We start from the raw sequence: 27,456 nt of genomic DNA on the forward strand, positions 1-27,456 counted from the left end.
ACTGTTTCATTGGGCAACTATGTGGCAAATTAGGTTTAATGTTGATAAATGTAAAGGTATGCACTTGGGTGCTAAGAATATGCATGTCTAATACATACTAGGCGGAGTAGAACTGGGGGAATCCATAACGGAGAAGGATCTGGGTGTTCTGGTAGATCATAAACTTAATAATAGCATGCAATGCCAAGCTGCGGTTTCCAAAGCAAGCAAAGTCCTTTCTTGTATTAACAGAGGCATGAACTCCAGAGAGAGAGATATAATTTTGCCCCTGTACAAATCATTAGTAAGACCTCATCTGGAATATGCAGTTCAGTTTTAGGCACCAGTTCTTAAAAAGGATATCGGGGAACTGGAGAAAGTGCAGAGAAGGGCAACCAAACTGAGAAGAGGCATGGAGGAGCTCAACTATGAGAAAAGATTAGAGGAACTGAATTTTTTCTCTCTTGAGAAGAGGAGACTAAGGGGGATATCATCAACATGTATAAATACATAAGGGGTCCATATAGTGAACTTGGTGTTAAGTTATTCACTTTAAGGTCAACACCGAGGACAAGGGGGCACTCTTTATGTCTAGCGGAAAACAGATTTTTTCTCCAAATACGGAAAGGTTTCTTCACCGTAAAAGTTGTGAAAATGTGGAATAGACTCCCTCCAGAGGTGGTTCTGGTACTAATATTTATAGGTAAAGTTGATCCAGGTAATATCAGATTGCCTCTTGGGGGGATCTGGAAGGAATTTTTTTCCCCTGCTGTAGCAAATTGGATCATGCTTTGCTGGGGGTTTTGTCGCCTTCCTCTGGATCAACTGTGGGTATAGGATTGTGTATATGGCAGTGGTGTAACTAGAACCTTCAGGGCCCCGATGCAAGAAACCATAAAGGGCCCCACGGACAGGGCCCTTCCCTCCCAGCCTGGTGGCAGAACGCCAGGGCCGGTCGCAAGTGCAATGTTTGTGTGGTAGTTCTGCCATTGGTGTTAGTAGTTTTTTTTTAATTAAATTTTTCTACCATTTGCTTTATTCATTTTTTTTTTCACAATATTATTTTTCTTTTATATTTTTTACAGTTTTTTAGGAGAAATATCAGGAGTCTAAACAGACCCCTGATATTCCACCTTTGAGACACAGCTTTCCATCTCCTTCTCTGAAGCCTCACAGAAGCTGCACAGAACAAATGGATAGGAATAGCTCTGTAAAGAGCTTCCCATTCATTCACATACTGAAGCATTGTAAATACAGTTTACTATGTTTCAGTTATGAGTAGACAGAGTCAGTGATCGGTATGGATCATTGACTCTCCATTCAGAAAAGGCTTCATCCTGACAGATCCCCTGAAGCAGCCAGTGGGAGAGGGGAAGGGGGTACCTTGCAGAGCTGTAGAGACGGGGGGGGGGGGGGGGGTCAGCAGAAAGAAGCTGCATAGGAGCAGCTTTGGAGGTAGCTGCATATAAAGGAACCAATCTCTTCATTTCCCCCCCGCTTCTCCTCCTCTCCCTCCCCCAGGCATTCAGTGGCTGCAGGGGGAAAATGGAGAGACGGGTTCCTCTATGCCGGTGTTTCTCCATCTTTTTCCAGTCAGGGCATCTTGAAAGTATTTTCAGTCTGGGGGCCCCCCAGTCTAAGGCTTGGTTCACATTACTCCGTGTCACAGAATACGCGCAAAATTGCACGTGTTCCTGACACGCAGACAAACATGCAGGGGTGTCATTCATTCTTAATGGTACCCCTACACATTGGCAAATATGGTGCATTTTTGCTGCAGCACATTAAAAAAAAATTTTTCCCAGGCGTTTCTGTGGGGCGGCCCACTGAAATGAATTTGCTGCCCTATACACAGCCCACAGCTGCACAGATGTGAACCAAGGGCCTGTTCACATGGGGCTGCACTACAACCACCCCGCAATTGTGTGCATTGTACACAGTTACAGCATAGTGATGATGCATTAGGGCAGGGGTGGGGAACCTTTTTTCTGCCAAGGGCCATTTGTATTTTTGTAACATCATTCGGGGGCCGTACAAAATGTATGCATAAATGTAATAGGCTTTGCTTTGCGGCAAAAAACGCTGTAAAAAATTGCGTGACTTTGAGGTTACAAAAGTGTGAAAGGGGCCTTCAGTAATCAAGGTATAGTGTGCCCCCTTTCAATGCAGACTGACCAGAGCTTGCCCCCTTTCAATGCAGACTGACCAGAGCATGCCCCCTTTCAATGCAGACTGACCACAGAGTGTCCCCTTTCAATGCAGACTGACCACAGCGTGCCCCCTTTCAATGCAGACTGACCACAGCGTGCCCCCTTTCAATGCAGACTGACCACTGCGTGCCCCCTTTCAATGCAGACTGACCACAGCCTGCCCCCTTTCAATGCAGACTGACCACAGCGTGCCCCCTTTCAATGCAGAAAGCCAGTGCACTTACCTGCAGCAGCGGCTTCTCCTTGAGTCCTCCCGCCTCCTCCTCGACCAATGGCATGTTTTCGCCTTTTGGCCAATCAGGAAGCGGGTCTCGGCCCACTTCCTGATTGGATAGGAGGAGGATCTGTGTGACAATAGCGAATTTTCATTCGCTATAGTCACACAAATGGGTGGGCTCGGGGCGCACTGCTCTGCGCCCCGGGTCCAGCCTTTTCTGAAGCTTTTCTGTGACTCACACTGTCAGGACGGAACCATCGGCTCCTTTTGACAGCTCCGCTGGCATACACAGGCTCAGCGGCACGGGTGGGGGGGTGCGACGCAATAATTGTGCGGGCCGACGCAATAATTGTGCGGGCCGCATGTTCCCCACCCCTGCATTAGGGGGTTAAAACAGGCAGTGAGGAGGCAACATATTGCCTTTTCACCGCCTGTCAAATGCCTCTGAAAAGCGATATGAGCATGGATCGCTTTTCAGAGGAATAGCATTTTCTTGCTGGCACTATGAACAAGCTGTAAAAAAAAAAATACTTCTGATTGTACACATATATGGGGTCAGGATTGAAAGTAATGTGCACACACACACATAAACGCACATGTACACACATACACACACATATACATACTCATATATAAGCACATATACACACACACACACACACACATATATATATATATATATATATATATATATATATATATATATATATATATATATATATATATATATATATACACAGTGCCTTGCGAAAGTATTCGGCCCCCTTGAACTTTGCGACCTTTTGCCACATTTCAGGCTTCAGACATAAATATATAAAACTGTAATTTTTTGTGAAGAATCAACAACAAGTGGGACACAATCATGAAGTGGAACGAAATTTATTGGATATTTCAAACTTTTTTAACAAATAAAAAACTGAAAAATTGGGCGTGCAAAATGATTCAGCCCCCTTAAGTTAATACTTTGTAGCGCCACCTTTTCCTGCGATTACAGCTGTAAGTCGCTTGGGGTATGTCTCTATCAGTTTTGCACATTGAGAGATTTTTTTTGCCCATTCCTCCTTGCAAAGCAGCTCGAGCTCAGTAAGGTTGGATGGAGAGCGTTTATTAACAGCAGTTTTCAGTTCTTTCCACAGATTCTCGATTGGATTCAGGTTTGGACTTTGACTTGGCCATTCTAACACCTGGATATGTTTATTTGTGAACCATTCCATTGTAGATTTTGCATTATGTTTTGGATCATTGTCTTGTTGGAAGACAAATCTCCGTCCCAGTCTCAGGTCTTTTGCAGACTCCATCAGGTTTTCTTCCAGAATGGTCCTGTATTTGGCTCCATCCATCTTCCCATCAATTTTAACCATCTTCCCTGTCCCTGCTGAAGAAAAGCAGGCCCAAACCATGATGCTTCCACCACCATGTTTGACAGTGGGGATGATGTGTTTAGGGTGATGAGCTGTGTTGCTTTTACGCCAAACATAACGTTTTGCATTGTTGCCAAAAAGTTTGATTTTGGTTTCATCTGACCAGAGCACCTTCTTCCACATGTTTGGTGCGTCTCCCAGGTGGCTTGTGGCAAACTTTAGTGCCGGTTCACATTTGTGCGGCTTGCGAGATCACATGTAATTCGGAGCGCACTGCTCCTTCATTACATGCGATCTAATGTGCGGATGCGAATTCAGCCATACACTTTGTATGGCTGAATTCGCACTGTATCCACACCAAACATGCACGGGACCCTTTTTTTCAGCCGCATCAGGATCGAATCGCACAGTGGTTCACACTTGATGCGATCCGATTCTGTGCGAACTTTCAGATCGCACTGCGATATGCGATCAAACTGGGGGTGTCGTTAACATTTAATTGACACCCCCTGCGTATCGCATATGGCAGTGTAAACTGCCAGAGGTGCGGAGGCGATGCGGGATCACGCTGCATATTCGCAGCGTTCCCGCTTTGCACAAGTGTAAACCGGCACTTAAACTACACTTTTTTTATGGATATCTTTAAGAAATGGCTTTCTTCTTGCCACTCTTCCATAAAGGCCAGATTTGTGCAGTATACGACTGATTGTTGTCCTATGGACAGAGTCTCCCACCTCAGCTGTAGATCTCTGCAGTTCATCCAGAGTGATCATGGGCCTCTTGGCTGCATCTCTGATCAGTCTTCTCCTTGTATGAGCTGAGAGGGACGGCCAGGTCTTCGTAGATTTGCAGTAGTCTGATACTCCTTTCATTTCAATATTATCGCTTGCACAGTGCTCCTTGGGATGTTTAAAGCTTGGGAAATCTTTTTGTATCCAAATCCGGCTTTAAACTTCTCCACAACAGTATCTCGGACCTGCCTGGTGTGTTCCTTGTTCTTAATGATGCTCTCTGCGCTTTTAACGGACCTCTGAGATTATCACAGTACAGGTGCATTTATACGGAGACTTGATTACACACAGGTGGATTCTATTTATCATCATTAGTCATTTAGGTCAACATTGGATCATTCAGAGATCCTCACTGAACTTCTGGAGAGAGTTTGCTGCACTGAAAGTAAAGGGGCTGAATAATTTTGCACGCCCAATTTTTCAGTTTTTTATTTGTTAACAACGTTTGAAATATCCAATAAATTTCGTTCCACTTCATGATTGTGTCCCACTTGTTGTTTATTCTTCACAAAAAATTACAGTTTTATATCTTTATGTTTGAAGCCTGAAACGTGGCAAAAGGTCGCAAAGTTCAAGGGGGCCGAATACTTTTGCAAGGCACTGTATACCTGACCTGACCCGTAAACAACGTCAGTTGGCCCAGCATTTGTTTACAGCTATGAAATTGACGATTGCCCGATCCTGAAAGTCCCCGTTGCTGAGTTTTGAGGCGGTCAAAAACCGTATGAATGATATTCTAATTAACCACTTAAGCCCCGGAGGATTTGGCTGCTAAACGACCAGAGGGCATTTTGCGATTCGGCACTGCGTGACTTTAACGGACAATTGCGCGGTCGTGCGACGCTGTACCGAAACGAATTTGGCGTCCTTTTTTTCCCACAAACAGAGCTTTCTTTTGGTGGTATTTGATCACCTGTGCGATTTTTTGATCACGCGCTATAAACAAAAAAAGAGCGTAAATTTTGCAAAAATAGCAATATTTTTCCCTTTTTTTTATATGAAATTCCCCCAAAAAAAAATGTAAAAATCAAAATTTTTTAATATTTTCGGCCAATTTGTTTTATGCTACCTATGTTTGGTAAAAAAAATCGCAAAAAGCGTATTTTGATTGGTTTGCGCAAAAGTTATTGCGTTTACTAACAAAGGGAAAGATTTTTGTCATTTTTGTTGTTTTTTTTTTTAACGCGTAATGGCGGCGATCTGCGATTTTTTTTGCGGTACTGCGACATTGCGGCGGACAGATCGGACCCTTGACTGACATTTTTGACACTTTTGGGGTTACCAGTGACATTTCTACAGTAATCAGTGCTATACATATGCACTGTTACTGTAAAAATGCACTGGTAGTGAAGGGGTTAACTTTATTTGAGAGGGAGGGGCTGTGTGTGTCCCTAGGGGCGTGATTCTAACTGTGATTGGCTGTGGCTTCAACTGTATGCAGAGTGATCAATGGATCTACATAGTAGATCCATGTGATCAGCTCTCATACAGAGAGGAGAATGACAGGCAGCTTGTTTACACAAGCTGCCTGACTATCTCCCTCTCCCCCGCCGATCGCAGAGTGGCCGGCGGCGATCGGGTCCGCCGGTCACGCGCGCGGGGGGGTCCGTGACCACGCGGGAGCGGGAGCGCGCCTCCGGCGGCGCGCGCTCGCTCCCTAAACCCTCACAGGCGAGCGACGTAGACCTACGTCACTTTGCCTGTGAGGGGCTGACCGCCGCCGTAGATAGTCGTGCGGCGGTCGGCAAGTGGTTAATGAAAAATTGACCGCGATAGTTTCTTCTTTCCATTTAATGCCCCCCGGTCACTCGCCCCACAGGTCCCGTTCTCCCTTCCTTTTCCCCATCCTCTCCTTAGTCTTCTTCTATTGTCGTCTCTTTCTTTGTTTGTCTCCTTTTCTCATTTCTTCTTTCCTCTCTTTTTCCTTTGTCTCTTTGTGCCATTTTCTCTTCTTGCTCGGTACTTAAGACCATGCCTACATCTGATCGATGGAACACTCTAGGATTTTTTCTCCTGTTGTTTTTATTGCACTATATGCCACTAGGGGGACTTTTGGTCCCAGTCTAACGACTTTTTGCTGATAAACTTTATCTAGTTTACAATATTTTAAGTTTGACTTATGCCCTATGTTTGTACCTCGTTTTGTTGCTACCTGTTTTATATGTTCCATTTTTCGCATTGTACACACATACCTTGCTTTGATTTATGTTTATGCCTTTTCTTAAATAAAAACTTTTGTACAAGAAATATCATACCTTAATATTGTTGGACTTTTATATACATTTTTGATACATTTTTTTCACTAACTTTTATGGACTTTAAAAATATTCATATATATTTCTCTTATGTCCTCTGACAGTCGCCGCCGATCCATATAAGCCTTCACTATTGGGTAATGGTGCCCTCTGCAGGAGTAAGCTAGGCAGATAGAAATGTTAATACAAAACTTTTCGATACTTAGACACACCTCTAGGGAGCCGTCCCCAGCCATTATCCCTGATCCAGTCACAACTGGTCCTCAGTATTTATGCTGCCTAGCTTAGGAGTAGGCTAGCTTTTCTAGCCGGGACCTAGTGTCTCGGTTTTTCTTTGTTTTTTTCTGACAATATGTATTTTTCTTCTGAAAATAGGTTTTTATTTCTCTCACTATCACTAGTTAGTCAGGAACTTTTTCCTGGAGGACTACAAGTGATGCAGAGCTGGGCCTCGCACTGGGTAATATAGATCCTTATTGAGTCCCAGCCTGCCAACGAGCGTCGCAGGTTACTGGTGTGCCCAGGCCTCGCAACGACAGTGCCCCTCGGAATGGGGACGAGCCTGCGGAGCTGCGTCTTCGCTGAGGGTGTCTCAACCCGGAAGGCCCACGTGTTGCCAGCATCCCTCCTTGACTGACGGCACCCCCACTTAGGGTGGGAGGTCTCCTGTATCAGAGCGGTGCCTGCTTCCCTGGACTGGTGAGTACTGATACCCCCTTCGTCCCTGGGGACTTTTGGGGTGTTTGTGGGCCCACTCTTAGGGGATGGCAGGGCTGGTGGTCTCTGTGGGATCCCCCGTCTTGCTGGCTTGGTGTTATTTCCCTCCCTCCCTGGCCCTGCTGAGGGCGCTGTGTGAGGTACTTGTGGTACCTGGGGGGTTTTGAGAGGGGCTCCATAGCGGTGTGGGGTCTCCCTAGGGTCCCCTGTGGTGGCCAGACCGGGTGTGTACGCTTAGTTTGGTGCCGTTTTAGTGCGGCCGCCATTTTAGGTGAGGGCAGGTCACTGAGCTCTGTGTGTGGGCAGCAGCCATGTCATGTATACTGCCCTGCTGCCGATCGGGCGCCATCTTAGGTAAGGGCACATGCCTAGTAAAGGCAAGCGGCCATCTTGCTGTGGCCTTTTTACATAGAGTTTCATTAGGTACAATTTTATTGTGGCTCCTGGGCTAGGCCTCTAAGGGTGTGAGTTCACTTCTTCTCTTCCCTCCATTTTACCTCAGAGCAGTCTGTGACAGTTTATGAAACTGTTGGGGGATTTTTACTAATGCCAATGGCATTTTTTCTGCCAAAATTGTTATTTTTTGTGGATTTTCTGAAGGAGCTCTTTCAAACAATGCAGGCTGCGGTGAGGTTCCGCAGGAACCACCGATTTAAAGGGCCAGCGTCCCATTTATTTTATCTTGGCTTTCTGGACTCCCAGACCAAAAATTTTTCCCCCGCAGGCCGGGTGGGGGCTTTGGGTATTCCTGAAGCCTCTTCTCTGGTCTCCGTTTTCTGCTGCTCTTGCACTTTTTTTGCATCCATGGTGGATCTGCGGAGTGGTCTTTTAAAAAACAATTAAAGGCCTGTGCCCTCCCAGTCCTCGGACTCCGAGCCTGAATGGTTGCCACGGACGATGTCCCTCCTGTGGGGTCCATGTCCTCCGCTTATGAGGAGGAGGGGGTGGAAGAATCTTCCTCCTCGGTAGCGCAGGGTTGTGACTGGATCAGGGATAATGGCTTGGAATGACCCCCTAGATGTGTGTCTAAGTATTGAAAAGTTTTGCATTAACATTTCTGTTATACCTATATTCTATCTGCATTAGGTTGACACTAAGGCTAAGATACTGCATGCATTACTATTCAGCTTCTTTGTTAAAGTGATTATAAAGGGTTTCTTTTTATTAAAACAGTAAAAATTTTATACTTAGCTGCTTGGACAGAGCGGCCCTGAACCTCCTCTTCTAGGATTTCCCGCTGCTGTTCTCGACTCCTCCTTTTCTGTCTATGGGGGCAGACACGTGGGATCGCTCCCGAGCTGGGTTGTGTGCATCTATAGTCACACACAGCGTGGCTCGGTACCGCCCAACGCTCTCTGCTTACAGTACTTGATTGACAGCAGCAGGAGCCAGTGCTCTTGCTCCCTTAGCAAAGCCTGTAAGAGCAGTGAGATGGGAGAGAGCCACTACAGATGGACACAGCGCTGAACTGAGTGAGGTAAGTATTTAGGGGGGGTGAGGGGTTGACATTTTTTACCACAATGCAGGGAATTAAGTGGAACTTTACCCATAACCACTAGATAATAAATTATGTTCTTTAGCAAGAAACACATTCCACACTAAATGCTACCAAAATGAGTGTGTGCTGTAAATTGCCTCCAGTATTGTTCCTGTTTCTTTTTGCTGGAGGATGCCATTTTCCTAAAGCCCAGAGCCCCTGAGCAGCATTAAATCATTAGGCTGTCAGCAGATCGACCTCTACAAATTTGGCTGTCCCTAAAAATAGAGAGCTACTGAGAATGTGCAGAGCAGGGTGAGACAGTGTATGACTGGATTTTAAACAGTATAGGCACTTATTTTTAATGTTTTACATAGCTATACTTGTAAAAGGGGCCAGCATGAAGTGATCTAGTTGGACTTAAAAGATAAATTCACCTTCGGGAACATGTAACGTGTTCCTAATACTGCAGCCGCTATCCCATTCCCCCCCCCCAGTTCTGGCTGTCACTGTTTGAAATCAGCGTGGCGTTGCGAGGCTCCGCTCACACGTCCGCGCCATTCATTTACTGAGCACTGTGTGTGAATGAACTACAAGTCCGGACATCCTTTGCGGCTGTTGGCTTGTATTTCTAAACGTAGTTGTTAACGCTCCACAGAGCTGTTGTAGTTCATTGATGCTTCCTGTCAGGCTATCTGCTTGCCCGTTTGGGATGTACGGGCACACAGATACACAGAAAGATCTGCAGGAGACCTGCTTGGCACGAATTGATCTGCTGATTGCTGGTGCAATGCTTTACAGACTCAAAAAAATAAAAATAAATTCCCTTTTTTTTTTTTACACCGTCACCAATATTATTATTATTTATTTATTTTAAAGTAAACTTATCCTTTAATTTTCCATTTTAGGGTAAAACATATTTTTTTTAGAAGCATTTTAATATCGGGCCAGAAAAATTGCTCAATCACCTCTTTTTTGTTTTTTGTACCCCTTAACGAACACCATAGGTGTGCGCACAGGGTGTGTCAGGTGTGCCCAGGCACACCCTAATCACCCTCATGCTTTGTCTGTGCCTTCAGTGCTAGTGCTTGTGCTAGTGCTAGTGCTGGTGCTGGCTGCTGCAACATGTGCCAGTAACTCACTTGGGTCGGGTACGGGCCAGCAAAAACAGCTGTGCTGGGAGTGGGAGGTGATTGTACGGGGACTAGGGACCACAGCCGCGGAGTAATTCAGCTGCATTTTCCAATGCGGCATCTATAGTTCCGGCTGCAGGTCCCTCCAGCGCTGGCGAAGTGATATACAGCTGCACTTCGTCTGGCCTCCGGCCTCTCCCCGCTTTGGAAGTTTGGGAGAAGCAGTGGAAGATAACGGCAGGAAGGTGGCAGCTAGATAGCACTGAGCAGTGAGTGAGACTGAGCAGGGCAGGCCCATTGACCAAAAAAAAGGGCAACAATTCAAAACTATATGAATCCTAGCTTGGCCCAAAAAAAAAAAAAAACAAGCAGACTAAGGACATGGATTACTGGAACCATGTCCTGTGGTCTGATGAGACCAAGATAAAATTATTTGGTTAAGATGGTGTCAAATAATTACCATGCCTACAGTCAAGCATGGTGGTGGGATTGTCATGGTCTGGGGCTGCATGAGTGCTGCCGTCACTGGGGAGCTACAGTTCATTGAGGGAACCATAAATACCAACATGTACTGTTACATACTGAAATCTGTAAAGAAAAGCGCACGCAACCTCGGGCAATAAAGCTTTAATAAAGGACAATAACACAGTACATTGGAATTGCACTCACACTTTTTCTTTAAGGCAATCGCTTTACAGCATTCCAACAGGAGCTACTCGCTCCTCCCGTCCCTCCAGATGGTGACTCTGCGGTCTCCTCATCCGCGGCTGCCGCCGCTGTATCCCCGCTCTCCTTCACTTCCTGTGTTGCCTGGTCACCGGATGCCGGTTCTGGTGCGCCTGCGCACTATAACGACGTGATCTACGGCGCCTCAGGAGAGCCTCAGCCAAAGCCGGAGCCACAAGTTGTACGGAGCTGCGAGGTGGGGGATTCAAGACACGGGTGCACATAGGCAGTGAAAAGATATAATAAAACATTTACAAAAATGTGAGGGTTGTACTCACTTTTTTGAGATACTGTGTGTGTGTATAATTATATATATATATGTATATATATATATTGTAAGGGATTAGCTCGGTGGCGGGTGTGGATGACCCCTTGGGGGGTGCGTTTTCCCAGAGAGGTAGCCGACAAGTGCTTGCAAACAAACAGTGTGGTTTATTAAATGGTGTTTTCTTCACCAGGCTGTATGCAGCAAAACATCCAAAATAAAATAAAACAGAAAATAAATCCTTGCCTCTGTGGGCGGCTACCTTCTCACAACTGGAACCTGCCTAAGTGTCTGTCTCCAACCTACCGTCGGGCAGACTTCCTTGTCCTATAGCGGACACTCAATAGTCCTTTTATAATAGCTTCACAGGGCAACACAGTCCTTTGTTTTCTTTCACACAGAACAGTTCGTCTTCTCACCTTTGAGACGTATTCACCCTTGGTTACCGTCCCGGGCACACATCACTCCGGGGGGTCTTCTCCCAGGCCCACACATCCTGTCGGGAGGCACACGCTGACTGTCCTCCTGCTCCCAGCCCACATGGCTTCAGGACACAGCTTCTGGAGGCAGCACTCAATAGATTTTCTCTGGACAAATTATAGAGGCCTTGATCTCCTCATTCTGAACAGCTGAATGGTTTTCAACTTCCTGCTGGCTCTTTTTGCAGCCAACACCCTATAGTATCAGTGAACTTTTCAAAGCAGGTGGGAATGTGTCTCCTCTCAGTGACTACATTCCCAGATTTACCTGACTTCCTGTCACAATATATATATATATATATATATATATATGTGTATATGTATCTATTTATTTTTATATATATATATATATATATATATATATATATATATATATATGTGTGCGTGTGTATTTATTTATTTTTGTATTTGCCCATACATGCATTTTTTAGTAGATTTTTAAATGTCATTTTTTAAAATTGTTCTCACACGTGTTAAAATAACGGCTTGATATCCAAACAGATATCAAAGCGTTATTTTAACGTGTGAGAACAATTTTTAAAAGAATGACATTTAAAAATCAACTTAACCACTTGGCCTCTGGAAGATTTTCCCACTTCATGACCAGGCCATTTTTTGCTATATAACTGTGCTACTGACAATTGCGCAGTTAGGCAAAACTCTACCCAAATGAAATGTATACATTTTTTCACGCAAATAGAGCTTTCTTTGGGTCATATTTGATCCCCGTTAGGTTTTTTTTTTTTGCTAAATAAACACAAAAAGAATGAATAATTAAAAAAAAAACAACATATTTCTCTTTTGTTCATTGACGGACAAAGCTCCTGGTAAACCATTGGGTTATACTGCCCCTACAGGAGTAGGACACTAGGCAGAAAATAACTGATAAAGCGCATAAAGAAAAAGTGCAGTGCTCAATCAATATGTAATCAAAGAATTGTGCATATAACTGTGAAGATCACTTAAATAAACAATACATTCATGTCACAATAAGTGAGTCCGTATTTCATATAACTATGTGATAAAATACTGGAAAACTAAAAGTGAAGCTGAAGTTTTCAGATATTTAAAAGATGTCAGTGAGAAAGAACCCAGCACCAACATAGTCCAATCCTGAGGGATGATCGATCAAAGTGTATCCATATACTCCTGGGTTATGTTGGCTTTGTCTCCCGGCAGCACACTAATATATGGAAATAAGCCAAGGTGCACAAACATAGTGTGAAACTGCTTCAATAAGATTTATTTAAAATGGTCAAAAACACTTCCAGACATTCGCGGGTAACCAGCATGTAGTGAACATTACATGCAGGAAAAAACAGCTCTGATGCGTTTAGTCATAAATGACTTATTCATAGGGCTTGCTGTGTTTCATCATATATGACTTATTCATAGGGCTTGCCCTATATAGAATTCTGGCTACACCCCTGGGCAGTCCCAGGGGGTATACTCCCCTCTCTTTGCTATAGCCACTCCAGTTTTTTTTCTGCCTAGTCAGGGGTAAGGACTTAGTTCCTTGCTGGGATCTTTGGTCCTAGCAAAATTTTTTAGATTGAAAATTTTTTCCTCCATGATTTTTCCTGTGAGATCTACAATCAATTGCCGGACTGGGCGACGGGCTGGATAATCTAGATCCAGTGGTGACCCCAGTCTGGCCAGTGAGTGCGCGCAGACTTCAGCTCTTTGCTAGGTCGGCCATGACGTAGCCCCACTGGACAGGGGCTGGCCTGCGAGTTAAACACCTCGCGAGGTCGCATATGACTGGGTATCTGGCTGAGTTGCAGCATTCCTCCTGGCTGACAGTCCCCCATTTTGATGGGGAGGTGTTCTGTCTGTAGCGGTGCACGCCTGGTTCCTGGTATGGTGAGTAGCGGTCCCTCCTCTTCTCTGGAGGGTTTTGGGGTGGACGTGGGCCCCTCCTTAGGACTGTCTGACCCCTGGGTTCCCCTCCTTTCTGCAGGTACCCCTTGCCGAGTCCCTCATCCTGCTCCCCCTTCCTAATACACTGGGGCTGTTTGGGGGTCTCACCACTTTCCAGAGGTGAAGGCAGGGCACTGAGGGGTGGGGGGACATCTGTGCTTCTTTCAGGAACCCTGGACTTCCTTCATTCAGGACGATTGGGTTTGCAATCTGGTTTGTTCCGGGTACAAGATCGAATTCCGGTCCCGGCCAGGGGACAGGTTTTTTTTCAGTCAAATCTTCACCTGTCTCCGGAGCGTTTGACGGATCTGCGGAAGGCTGTGCGAGATTTCCTGGCTCAAGGGGTGGTTCTGCCGATTCCTCGCAGGAACACTTTCAAGATTTCTATTCAAACCTGTTCACTCTGCCCAGAAAAGAGGACAAAGTGCGTCCAATCCTGGACATCAAGGCTCTGAACTGCTTGTGCAGGTGCAAAAGTTTAGTTTTGAATGGAGTCCATTCGGTCGGTGGTGGCATCTTTGAATCAGGAGGATTTTCTGGCCTTCATCGATCTCAAAGATGCGTATCTCCACGTCCCCATATTCAAGGGACACCAGAGATTTCCTCCGCTTCGTGGTGGCAGAGGAGCATTTTCAATTTGTGGCCTTACCTTTTGGTCTCGCCTCGGCTCCCAGAGTTTTTACCAAGGTTCTGGCCCCTGTGCTGGCCTTGGACGATCTCCTGTTGTGAGCAGGTTCCCATTCGGATCTGCTGGACAACGTCTCCATCACCATTCGGACCCTGCAGGAATTCGGGTGGACGATCAGTGTCGCCAAATCTGCGGGTCACCTATCTGGGGCTGATCCTCGACTCTGCAATGGCGAGGGTCTTCCTTCCCTTGGACGAGCTTCAGAAGTTGCAAAGGGCAGTCAGGTTGCTGATGAAGACCGAGCAATCCTCCTTGCGGGTTTGCAGGATGGCCCTGGGTCTGATGGTCTCGACCTTCGAAGCAGTCCCGTTTGCTCAATCTCACACGAGACAGCTGCAGAAGGAGATTCTGTCCAGATTTAACAGAGATCCCCTGTCATTGGATTGGAAGATTCGGTTGAGCCTTCTCACGAAGTCGGCTCCCTCTTGGTGGCTCCAGTCACCTGTCCTGTGCCGAGGCAAGTCCTTCCTGCCGGTGTTTTGGATGGTGATTACCACGGATGCCAGCCTATCGGGCTGGGGTGGAGCGCTGGGGAAGCTCTGTGCCCAGGGAACTTGGGCGACGGAAGAGTCTCCCTTACCGATCAATATTCTGGAACTAAAAGTGATCAAGCTTTGTCTGCTTCACTGGAAGAGTTGGCTACGTGGCTCCGGTTCGGGTCCAGTCAGACAATGCCACGGCCGTGGCTTAAATCAATCATCAGGGGGGCACCAAGAGTGCCCTGGTGGGCAAAGAGGCGGCCGAGATTCTGCTATGAGTGGAACAAAATGTTCCGGCTCTTTCAGCAGTCCTCATCACGGGTGTGGAGAATTGGCAAGCGGATTACCTGAGTCGTCGGGTGTTGGATCAGGTTGGATCAGCTCGTTCTCCTACTGAGGTTTCTTCGCTGGGTGGCGATGGAAGGCATTACGGTCATTCTGGTGGCTCCAGACTGGCCTTGGCGGTCTTGGTACGCAGAACTGGTAAAAATGGTCGTGGATCCTCCATGGGGTATTCCTCTGCGGGACGATCAGCTATCTCAAGGACCGACCTTCCATCCTGCTTTACGGTCACTGGCTTTAACGGCTTGGCTGTTGTAAGCAAAGTGTAGAGGTCTCTCTGATTCGGTGATTTCTACCCTTTTGAAGGCCAGAAAATTGACTTCTAGGAAGATCTCTCATCGTACGTGGAAATCGTACATTTCATGGTGTGAATCGCTGCAGCTGCACCCTCTCTTGTTTTCTGTAGTTCGGGTTTTGGCCTTTTTACAAAAAGGAGTTGAGCAGTGCTTGGCATTGGGGACTATCAAAGGCCAGGTGTCAGCCTTGGCTATTTATTTTCAACGTCCGTTGGCTCTGCATAATCTGGTTCGTACCTTCATTCAGGGGGTGCGTCATCTGGCCCCTCCAAGGCGAAGCCCGTTGCCTCCGTGGGATCTTAATCTGTTTTTTTCTGTTCTTCAAAAGCTTCCTTTTGAGAATATTAGGGAGATTTTTCTTCTTTTTTTTTGTCGCAGAAGGTTGCCTTCCTAGTGGCTATCACTTCTGCCCGCAGAGTTTCTGAGTTGGGGGCGTTGTCCTGTCGTTCGCCTTATTTGGTGGTCCACAGGGATAAAGTGGTCCTCTGCCCTAATCCATCCTTTCTTCCTAGGATGGTGTCGGATTTTCACATGAATGAAGATATTGTGTTGCCTTCCTTATATCCTAAGCCTACACATCAGAAGGAAGTTGCCTTGCACTCTCTGAATGTGATTCGGCAATAAGGATTTATCTGGCCATTACTGAGCCCTTCAAGAAGTCGGACTCTCTCTTTGTCCTCCCGGATGGTCCTCGCAAAGGTTTGGCTACGTCTGCCATGACCATTTCGAAATGGATCAGGCAGATGGTTGTTCAGGCTTATTCAATCAAGGGTTAGGTTCCTCCTTTCCCTTTGAAAGCGCTTTCTACTAGAGCGCTGAGTGCCTCTTGGGCGGTTCGCCATCAGGCCTCAGTTGTATTTGTATGGCGGCGACTTGGTCGTCTGTACACACCTTTACCAACTTTTACAAGGTGGATTTGTTGCCTCTTTTGACCACAAAGTTTTGCAGGCTGCTGTTTTGTGAGAGAATGTTTTTTTGCTATTCTCTTAGGGGTCTTTTACCTGGGTGAGCTCCTGTTGTTTGGTTGAGCTCCATGTTGCCCAGTTGGCTACGTTTAGCCTTTTGAAATTGTCGTTACTGTCTGGTAGCGTTTTCCCACCCCTCATGCCTTTACTGCTTTGGGACATCCCACTCAGCTCATGAAGATGAGGCTGCGTCTGTCGACGGACGATGGAGAAAATAAGATTTTTGTAAGATCTTACCGTAAAATCTTTTTCTCTGATGTCAGTCGACAGACGCAGCACCCGCCCCTCTGGGGTTGGTTCTTTGTTCTGACTGCTTTAAATTAAACTGATGTGCTGAGTCATGCAGTGGGGGTTTATGCCGAGAGGGACAGCCCCCTGGGCATGTGTATTCAAATTTTTTTATGCCTAGACTACTCCTGATGGGAGGAGCATAGACCCACTCCGCTCATGAAGATGAGGCTGCGTCTGTTGATGTACATTAGAGAAAAAGATTTTACAGTAAGATCTTACAAAAAACTTATTTTGATTCAAGATTTTCAGTATTTTTTTCGTTTATATAGAAAAAAATAAAAAATCTGTGGTAATTAACCTTCTCACATCCGCGCTACAGCCTATATACGGCTGCAGCGCGGACTTGAATTTTCGGGAGGCCATTTTTAAACGGCCTCCCATAAACACGCCCGCCGCGCGCTCCCGCGAGCGCGCATCGGGCAGAAGTTGTGTTGGCCGTGTCCCTTGGACACAGCCAATCACAGATCGAGACGAATGGCCAATCACAGCAGCCATTCGTCACGATCGAGGCATCCAATGAGAGATGATCTCATATGTAAACATATGAGATCATCTGTCATTGCCTCGGTAGTAACAGACTCCCCGCGCGCTCCCGCGAGCGCGCACCGGGGATAATCTGTGTTGGCCGTGTCCCTTGGACACAGCCAATCACAGATCGTGACGAATGGCCAATCACAGCGGCCATTCGTCACGATCGAGGCATCCAATGAGAGATGATCTCAAATGTAAACATTTGAGATCATCACTCATTGCCAGCTCTCCCTCCTCACACACAGACTGCAGTGTGAGGAGAGGAGAGATCGTAAGTGCAAAAAAAGTGCCCACCATTGCCCACCAGTGATCACCAGTGCCCACCAGTGCCCACCAGTGTGCCCACCAGTGTGCCATCAGTGTGCCATCAGTGTGCCCAGTCTCATCAGTGCCCACCAGTGTGCCCACCAGTGCCCACCAGTGTGCCCACCTGTGCTCATCAGTGCCTGCCCAGTGCTCATCAGTGCCGCCCAGTGCTCATCACTGCCGCCCAGTGCTCATCAGTGCCGCCCAGTGCCCACCAGTGTGCCCATCAGTGCCCGCCCAGTGCTCATCAGTGCCGCCCAGTGCTCATCAGTGCCGCCCAGTGCTCATCAGTGCCGCCCAGTGCTCATCAGTGCCGCCCAGTGCTCATAAGTGCCGTCCAGTGCTTATCAGTGCCGCCCAGTGCTCATCAGTGCCGCCCAGTGCTCATAAGTGTGCCCAGTGCCCACCAGTGCCCACCAGTGTGCCCATCAGTGCCGCCCAGTGCTCATCAGTGCCGCCCAGTGCTCATCAGTGCCGTCCAGTGCTCATCAGTGCCGCCCAGTGCTCATCAGTGCCGCCCAGTGCTCATAAGTGTGCCCAGTGCCCACCAGTGTGCCCATCAGTGCCGCCCAGTGCTCATCAGTACTGCCCAGTGCTCATCAGTGCCACCCAGTGCTCATCAGTGCCGCCCAGTGCCCACCAGTGTGCCCATCAGTGCCCGCCCAGTGCTCATCAGTGCCGCCCAGTGCTCATCAGTGCCGCCCAGTGCTCATCAGTGCCACCCAGTGCTCATCAGTGCCGCCCAGTGCCCACCAGTGTGCCCATCAGTGCCCGCCCAGTGCTCATCAGTGCCGCCCAGTGCTCATCAGTGCCGCCCAGTGCTCATCAGTGCCGCCCAGTGCTCATCAGTGTGCCCAGTGCTCAGTGTGCCCACAGCGCTCATCAGTGCTCATAAGTGTGCTCATCAGTGTGCCCACAGAGCCCATCAGTGTGCCCATCACAGTGCCCATCAGTGAGCCAGTTTAACCGTGCCCATCAGTGTCACCGTGCCCATCAGTGTCACCAACGATGGCAAAAAAGTTTTTCTCAGCCGAGGAGGCCTTCAATATAATCAGTGAGGACATGGACAGGGAGCTTTCTGCTTCGGAATCTTCGGAGTCAGAGTCTGACTCCGAAGTAAATTACGAGCCGGTCATTAGCAGCGGGACGCAGACCGACTCCGACGAGGAGGAATACTGCCCGCCTGCCAAACGAAGGCTTTCTGGTGAGGAGGAGGCAGTGCCATCCACCAGCTCCGCGGTGCCATCCACCAGCTTCGCAGTGCCATCCACCAGCTCCGCAGTGCCATCCACCAGCTCCGCAGTGCCATCCACCAGCACCACAGTGCCTCGGCAAGAAAGGCCAAGCTCAAGTGGGGTGTCACCTCGCCCCCAAAGGGTTAGGACCAACGCCAGCCTTCCCTATGCCCTTCTGAACCCCCTGTGGCTTCCTCCCAACTCAGGAGAAGCCATCATCCCCCCTTTCACTGCCCAGCCAGGAGTCCAGGTCAACACTGAGAACTTTGCCCCAATTGACTACTTCCATTTAATTTTTACGGAGGACCTGCTGACGTCCATTGTGGCCCAGTGCAACCTGTATGCACATCAATTTATCCAGAGTAACCCCACATCTTTTTATTCCTGTCCCTTTGAGTGGAGAGACCTAACGGTGGAGGAGTTCAAGATATTTTTAGGCCTCACCCTCAACATGGGACTCAATAAAAAAAACGAACTGCAAGCATATTGGTCAACCAAACCAATCTACCATATGCCCATCTACTCTGCAGTAATGCCCAGGGCCAGGTATCTGATGATCATGAGGTTCCTCCATTTCAACGACAATACCCAGTGCCCTCCCCGAAATTCCCCAGCATTTGACAAGCTGTTCAAAATTCGGCCACTTCTAAATTATTTTTCAGAAATATTCCCTCAATTATTTACCCCAGACCAAAATATATGTGTGGATGAGTCCCTTGTTAAATTTACCGGCAGGCTGGGCATCAAACAATTCATTCCCAGCAAACGGGCCCGCTATGGGGTGAAGCTTTACAAACTGTGACCGAGCCACAGGGTACACCTATGCCTTCAGGGTGTACGAAGGGAAGGACACCCAGCTGCATCCCCCTGAATGTCCGGACTACATGGGATCAAGCGGGAAAGTCGTTTGGGACCTCATTTACCCCCTCCTTGAAAAAGGCTACCACCTGTACGTAGACAATTTCTACACCAGTTTGCCCCTGTTCCGAAACCTTCACAGAAAGAAGACTCCTGCATGTGGCACGGTCCGAAAAAACCGGAAAGGCTTTCCTCAAAGGCTAGTAAACACCAAGCTGAGAAGAGGGGAGACGGCGAGTCTGAGAAATGAGGAAGTTCTGGCTGTGAAGTGGAGGGACAGAAGAGACGTGTACATGTTGTCTTCGATCCACAATGACAACTATGTGGAATCCCGACGAAGGAATGGCCCAGTCCGAAAGCCAACATGTGTACATGAGTACAACTTATTCATGGGGGGAGTGGATTTCAACGACCAAATGATGGAACCCTATCTACCCACAAGACGTACCTATCATTGGTACAAAAAAGTAGCAATTTATATTTTTCATTTGGCCATATACAATTCCTACATTTTATACCGCAAATCCACCGAAAGCCCCCAACCCTTCCTTTATTACCTGGAGGAAATCTTCACAACCCTCATATTTCCAAACGGCCCACCAGAAAACATTAGATCTGACGTAATAAGCAGACTGTCTGAACGCCATTTTCCAAGTAAAATCCCTCCCACACAAAGAGACCAAAAACGGCAGAAAAAATGTAGGGTGTGTACCAAGGCAGGAATTCGAAAAGACACCCGCTATTATTGTCCCCAGTGTCCTTCCCAACCAGGCCTCTGTGTAGACGACTGTTTCCGCCGTTACCATACTTGTCTAAATTATTAGTATGGTAAACGTAGTCCTCCGCTTTCACCCCTTATGCCACTGTATGCTCCTGAAATGACCCTGGACTGTTATACAACGACGCCTTTGCCTGCTGATTTTGTACCTATGTCTGCCTGCTCCGGGAATTGACCCTGGCCTGTTTTTTGACCATGCTTCTGCCTGCTGATTCTGTTCATACCTCTGCCTGATCTGGAACTGACCCTGGACTGTTATTTGACCACGCCTTTGCCTGCCGATTTTGTACCTACCTCTGCCTGCTCTGGAACTGACCCTGGACTGTTTGACCACGATTTTTGCCTGCCTCTGGAAGTAGTGGGATTCATACCACAGGGGTCTCGCATATGTGAGGGGACCAGAAATGTTTTTCTGGATGAAGAAAACAATTTTTTTTGTTTTTCTTCTTCTCAGATTAGGGTCTGGATCCCGGAGGCTTCAAAGCGATTTGGGTGGGAGAAGCCTCTACCCCTGTCCCCATTCTATCCCGACAGAGGCCCTACTTCTGCCTGCAGGACTTACTGCCATCATGCCTCTGCCTGCCGCATGCACTGACACTGGACTGGTATCCTTGCCTGGAGAATTGCATGCACTGTTGCTGACCAAGTCCCTGCCTGCTGCCTGGACTCAACTCCTGTGGACAACTGCGCTTCTAAAACTACAGGTAAGCTTTTGTTTACCCTTTGCTCAGCAGAATGTATTGTGGGGTGTAATTCATGGTAATTCATGGTATGTGCATGCTATGTGTCTTTGCATGTTGGGCCTCTGTATGTGACCTGACTGCGTAAAAGTCTCACACATGTGGTATCGCCATACTCAGGAGGAGTAGCAGAATGTATTTTGGGGTGTCATTTTTGCTATGTACATGCTATGTGTTGGAAATATCTTATAAATGGACAACTTTGTGTAAAAAAATGCGTTTTCATTTTTTTTCCACATTTTCCGAAAGATTCTGGAAAAAAATGACATGTTCAAAAGACTCATTATGCCTCATAGAATATACGTTGGGGTGTTTGCTTTCCAAAATGGGGTCATTTAGTGGGCTTTTTCATTGTGCTGGTGCTCCAGGGCCTTCAAAAGTGTAATAGGTGGTTGAGAAATGAAAAGTGTATTTTATGCTCCGAGAACGCCTGGAGGTGCTACTTCAATGTTGGACTTCTGTATGTGGCCTGGCTGTAAAAAAGTCTTACACATGTGGTATCGCCATACTCAGGAGTAGTAGCAGAATGTATTTTGGGGTGTCATTTTTGCTATGTACATGCTATGTGTTGGAAATATCTTATAAATGGACAACTTTGTGTAAAAAAAAATGCGTTTTCATTTTTTTCCACATTTTCCGAAAGATTCTGGAAAAAAATGACATGTTCAAAAGACTCATTATGCCTCATAAATTATACATTGGGGTGTTTGCTTTCCAAAATGGGGTCATTTAGTGGGCTTTTTCATTGTGCTGGTGCTCCAGGGCCTTCAAAAGTGTAATAGGTGGTTGAGAAATGAAAAGTGTATTTTATGCTCCGAGAACGCCTGGAGGTGCTACTTCAATGTTGGACTTCTGTATGTGGCCTGGCTGTAAAAAAGTCTCACACATGGGGTATCGCCATACTCAGGAGGAGTAGCAGAATGTATTTTGGGGTGTCATTTTTGCTATGTACATGCTATGTGTTGGAAATATCTTATAAATTGACAACTTTGTGTAAAAAAAATGCGTTTTCATTTTTTTTCCACATTTTCCGAAAGATTCCGGAAAAAAATGACATGTTCAAAAGACTCATTATGCCTCATAGATTATACGTTGGGGTGTTTGCTTTCCAAAATGGGGTCATTTAGTGGGCTTTTCCATTGTGCTGGTGCTCCAGGGCCTTCAAAAGTGTAATAGGTGGTTGAGAAATGAAAAGTGTATTTTATGCTCCGAGAACGCCTGGAGGTGCTACTTCAATGTTGGACCTCTGTATGTGGCCTGGCTGTAAAAAAGTCTCACACATGTGGTATCGCCATACTCAGGAGGAGTAGCAGAATGTGTTTTGGGGTGTAGTTGTAAGTATGCATATGCCATGTGAGAGAAATAACCTGTTGAATATGACAATTTTGTAAAAAAAAAAAAAATTAATTTTGCAAAGAATTGTGGGAAAAAATGACAACTTCAAAAAACTCACCATGCCTCTTATTAAATACCTTGGAATGTCTACTTTCCAAAAAGGGGTCATTTGGGGGTCATTTGTACTTTCCTGGCTTGTTAGGGTCTCAAGAAGTGAGATAGGCTGTCAGTACATTAGGTGTGATCAATTTTCAATGATTAGCACCATAACTTGTAGACTCTCTAACTTTCACGCAGACCAAATAATGTACACTTATTTGGGTTATTTTTACCAAAGATATGTAGAAGTATACATTTTGGCCAAAATTTATGAAGAAAAATTACTAATTTGCAAAATTTTATAACAGAAACGAAAAAAAAAAACGTTTTTTTTTTAAATTTGCGGTCTTTTTTCATTTATAGCGCACAAAATAAAAAGCCCAGCGGTGAATAAATACCATCAAAAGAAAGTTCTATTTCTATGAAAAAAAGGACGAAAAATTTATATGGGTTGAGTGTTGCATGACCGCGCAATTGTCATTCAAAGTGTGAGAGCACTGAAAGCTAAAAATTGGTCTGGATGGGAAGGGGGTTTAAGTGCAAAGTAGGCAAGTGGTTAAATAACACCAAAAAATTATAAAAATTTCACATGGGCAATTTGTTTTCTGCTACATATTTTTAGTAAAAAAAATCAGAATAAGCGTATTTTGATTGGTTTGCGCAAAAGTTATTGCGTTTACTAACTACAGGAAAGATTTATGTCATTTTTTTTAACTAATAATGGCGGCGATCTGCGATTTTTTTTATTTATTTTTTTTTGCTGGACTGCGACATTGCGGCGGACAGATCGGACCCTTGACTGACATTTTTGACACTTTTGGGGGTACCAGTGACATTACTACAGTAATCAGTGCTATCAATATGCACTGTTACTGTAAAAATGACACTGGCAGGGAAGGGAGGTTAACTTTATTAGTGATCAAGGGGTTAAGTGTGTCCCTAGGGGCGTGATTCTAACTGTCAAGGGGCGTGGCTTGTTAGATCATAACAGAGACATACGATCCTACATAACAGGATCGCATAGCCTCTGTCATGATCTAAGGGAGAATGACAGATGGCTGTGTTTACATCAGCCGTCTGCCTTTCTCCCTCTCCTGCGGGAGATCGTGAGTGGCCGGCGGACTTCGGAGCCGCCGGTCACTCGCGCGGAGATGTCAGGGAACGAGCGGGGGCGGGAGCGCACCTCCGGCGGCGCACGCTCACCCCCCTACAGGCTCGTGGGCGAGTAACGTACCCCTACATAACTTTGCCCGGGAGGGGCTGACCGCCGCCGTATATAGTCGTGCGGCGGTCAGCAAGTGGTTAAAATACACTGCTAAAAAAAAAAAAAAATTGTATCATACAGAATTCCAAAATATGGATTGGTTTGTGTTCAAGAAACTGAAAAAATGTAATGGCTCAGACCCGTCAATGGCTAAAACTGTGCAGGATGACAACAGTTTAGGTGCATGTAATGAGTCGGGTAACAACCCAGAAGAAGATAATATTTATCTTGGTTCTGATCAGTGCATTGCACCCCCAGGCATCAGATATACCAACTGATGACTCTGTGTCGTTCCAGCGAGTTCCAAACAATAAGTCATGACCAAGAGGAAGATATTACTTCTGTTAGTTCACAGCCAAGCACTTCATGTTCAACAAAGCCATTGAACATAGGAGCTGATGATCCGGCCTATAGTATTCCCGCAAATTGATTGGAACCCCAGAGTTGACTCGCTAGAGGCCCTTTTGAGACAAAATTGAGCATGTTTCCCAGAACTAAAATAGGGATTAAACAATTAAATTGTCAAAGTGACTGGTGTGAATAATATAAGTGGATTGAATACAGACCACCAAAAGATGCAGCATTTTCTTTCTTTTGCCGTTTCTTCTCTTGTAGTGATGCAACGCAGAGAGGTCATGTGGATCCAGCATTCACTGAAAAGGGATTCAGAAACTGGCACATGAAGGAAAACCTATTATTTTATTGAATAAAAGTAAGCAGGCTTACCTATCCAAAAAAGAATAAAGGTGCCAAAACAGAATTTTTATGGAGCGACTGATTGACATTTTTTGGTGTTTTGCAATAGGTGGCAGACCATTCGGAGGTCACAATGAAAAAACTGACAGCCATGAGAAAGGTCTATTTCTAGATATTGTTCATCTACTAAAAAAAATGATCCTGTCATGAAGAGACATTTGCAAGAATGTCCTCAAAATGCTATGTATCTGAGTAATCGCATCCAAAATGATTTAAGTACTTCCTTACATATTGTTGTACAACAAAAAATTGCATCATCAATAAATGGAAAAACGATTTAAATAATTGACTGCGGACACCATGAACAGATGTATGTCATAGTACGATATTTTAATAGTGAACTTTGTTGTCCAGTTGAACATTTTGTGTTGAGTAAGAGGCTCTTAACAGTTGACGCTCAGTCAATCTTTGACCAGATAACCAAAGTTCTTGGAATTCTTAAAACCTACTGGTTATCAGTGATCTCTGTATTCTGTGATGGAGCAGCTACTATGTCTGGATGCACTGCAGGTGTTCAGATGAAATGTAAAGAAAATAATTGTGAAATAATCTATGTACACTGTTATGCCCATTGTTTGAACCTTGTCCTAGTAGATGCTTGCACTTCAAGTAAATAAAAAAAATAAAGTGTTTGACTTTTTTGGCATTATTCAGACTCTGTATGCCTTCATGGAGGCATAAGTCCTGAAGACATGACATGAAGTCCTGTTTGGCATGCTGTAATGGAGAAGATTTCACAAGAAGTAGGATCTCAGTTGAAATATTAAAAAGTCACAATCTACTACAAGGTGGGCATGCAGAGCAGAAGCAGTGGCCGCAGTAAAACAAACGTTGTTTAGCTGATGCTAAAATAAGAGCAAGAGGCCTTATTTGTGAATTAAGTTCTTTCAAATTTATCTTTGCTCTTCACATGATGCACCCTGTTCTCCAAATATTGGTAAAAGTTAGCAAGACTTTGCAAGAATCAAATCTCAGCTTGCTTACTGGAATGGCAGTGTTGAAAAGTTTGCGCAACTCCTTGGTCTCCATGAGAAATGATCCAGAATATTTCAGGTCTATTTTCAAAGACTAGGAGGAAATGTGTGCAGAAATCAACACATCTATTCCCCCAGTTAGGAAATGAAAAATATCGGTTCTTGATGAGGCAGCACATTCCCAACATCACTATGATACAATAGAGTAAAAGGAGAGGATAACTTAATTTTACCCACTGTTGGATTAATTGATAACAGGTATTGATCAGCGATTTGCACAGGTGTTTTGTAATATTGTTACTGCAGTGGGAAAACTTCTGAACTTAGAGATTGTTAAAGCTGATATGGAAATCCTTGCCACTAAATTCAAGGTGTCAATGGATGAATTGGAATCAGAAATCACATTGATCAGGGATTATGATGGACCTGCTCTTAAAGGTTGCACCACACAAACACCATCAAAGAGTGGCTCGATTGGCTTAAGGAATCAGATCGTTCATCCATATTTCTCGCTTTTTACAAGTGCGTTCAATGTTTTACAGTTTTACCTGTAACAAGCTGCTAATGCGAAAGAGCTTCAAAACTAGCACATGTTAAAAACAAACTAAGAAGTACAGTGTGCCAAGAACGTCTTGATTAACTCATGATGTTGTACACTGAGCAAAAATTGGCTTGGTCGGCTAATTACAATGAGGTTATTGAAGAATTTAAGTCTATAACACCACCTGTGCGACGTCTTCTTCTCTAGAAGATGTAGAGAAGAAAGCCATAATAATCGGCAGTGTGCTAACCACTTTACTGATGCCAATTTGATGTCTAAATACATATTTCTGTTTATCTTTTCATAGTGTATAATTCGACATAGTTAGTTACATAGGCAAAGCTGAGTGACATCTTGCTGTTTCTTTACTTTCCTTAAACATAACTTTGGAATAATTGGTGCATCGAGACAAATTTATTTAAAGCAGTAAATACAATTCAAGATATTAAAACCTGATACTTATAAAAAAAAAAATCCTACTTACAGTGCATGTTATGTAAAAATTGCTTTTTTGAGTTAGGGTCCTTTCACATAAACCGCCTTCCGATGAGCTCCGTTCTATGCTCAGTGGGGATCGATCCGCCGATCCCTGCTGAGCAGGCGGATGACAGCTCAGTCTCCGCACACAGTGTGGAGGGAGGAGTCAGAGCCCCGCTGTTCTCTATGGGGTAATCGGATGAGAGCGGACAGCCTGTCTGCTCTCATCCGATCCCATCCGATCCCCTGGACGGATGGAAAATAGGGTTTCCATCCGTCCGGATTTCACGGACAGGATCGGATGCGGATGGCAGCGGTTGTCAGCGGACATGGCTCCATAGGGATGCATGGAGGATCCGAGCAGATCGGCCTAAAAAACTGACAGGCGGATCTGATCGGATCGTTCGTGTGAAAGGACCCTTAGGGATTTATTTAAAAGGTTTGTTTATGTTAAAAGGTTATTTAATTAACAAGTTAAGAAAATGCTTGTTTACATTGATAATTGTTTATTTAATTAAAAATGTTTTAGTACATTTTAAAATGTTTGTTTACATTTATTTATAAGAGTGTGTCTGTCTGTGTGTGTATATGTGCATGCGTGTGTGTGTGTATATATATATATATATATATATATATATATATATATATATACACACACACACACAGTAAACCCCCGCTCCATCGCGGTTCAGTTTTTGCGGTCCTGGTATATTGCGTTTTTTTTTGTAATGTTATTTTACTATATAAATCATTAAAAATGAAATATTTTTGTGTTTTCCATAGCTCTTGCTATGTCTCTCAGTATCTTTTATGTGTTTAAATGAGTTTCTATTGTTTTAAAAGTGTGTTTAAAGACCTTAAAATGCTTTTACACGTAGAGTGACAGTAAAAAAAACATGCCTACAATGCATTTTAATAGGGTTTTTCTATTTCGTGGATTTTCACTTTTCGCGTCTGGGTCCGGAACGTAA

The 27,456-nt window shown here is 45.3% G+C and overlaps 1 protein-coding gene and 1 pseudogene across 2 annotated transcripts in view; both read left to right on the forward strand.

Annotated features, from left to right (window-relative positions):
* The window catches only part of PEX7 (peroxisomal biogenesis factor 7), a 387,996-nt gene that overhangs the window by 13,595 nt on the left and 346,945 nt on the right, over positions 1-27,456 (forward strand). The window lies entirely within an intron of this gene.
* On the forward strand, positions 24,802-26,215 carry LOC309550169 (zinc finger MYM-type protein 1-like; annotated as a pseudogene). Its single transcript has 2 exons — positions 24,802-24,944; positions 25,197-26,215. The product of its transcript is annotated as a zinc finger MYM-type protein 1-like (transcript).

The sequence above is a fragment of the Pelophylax lessonae genome (assembly GCF_965119305.1).
Source record: "Pelophylax lessonae genome assembly, chromosome: 3".
Taxonomy (NCBI): domain Eukaryota; kingdom Metazoa; phylum Chordata; class Amphibia; order Anura; family Ranidae; genus Pelophylax; species Pelophylax lessonae.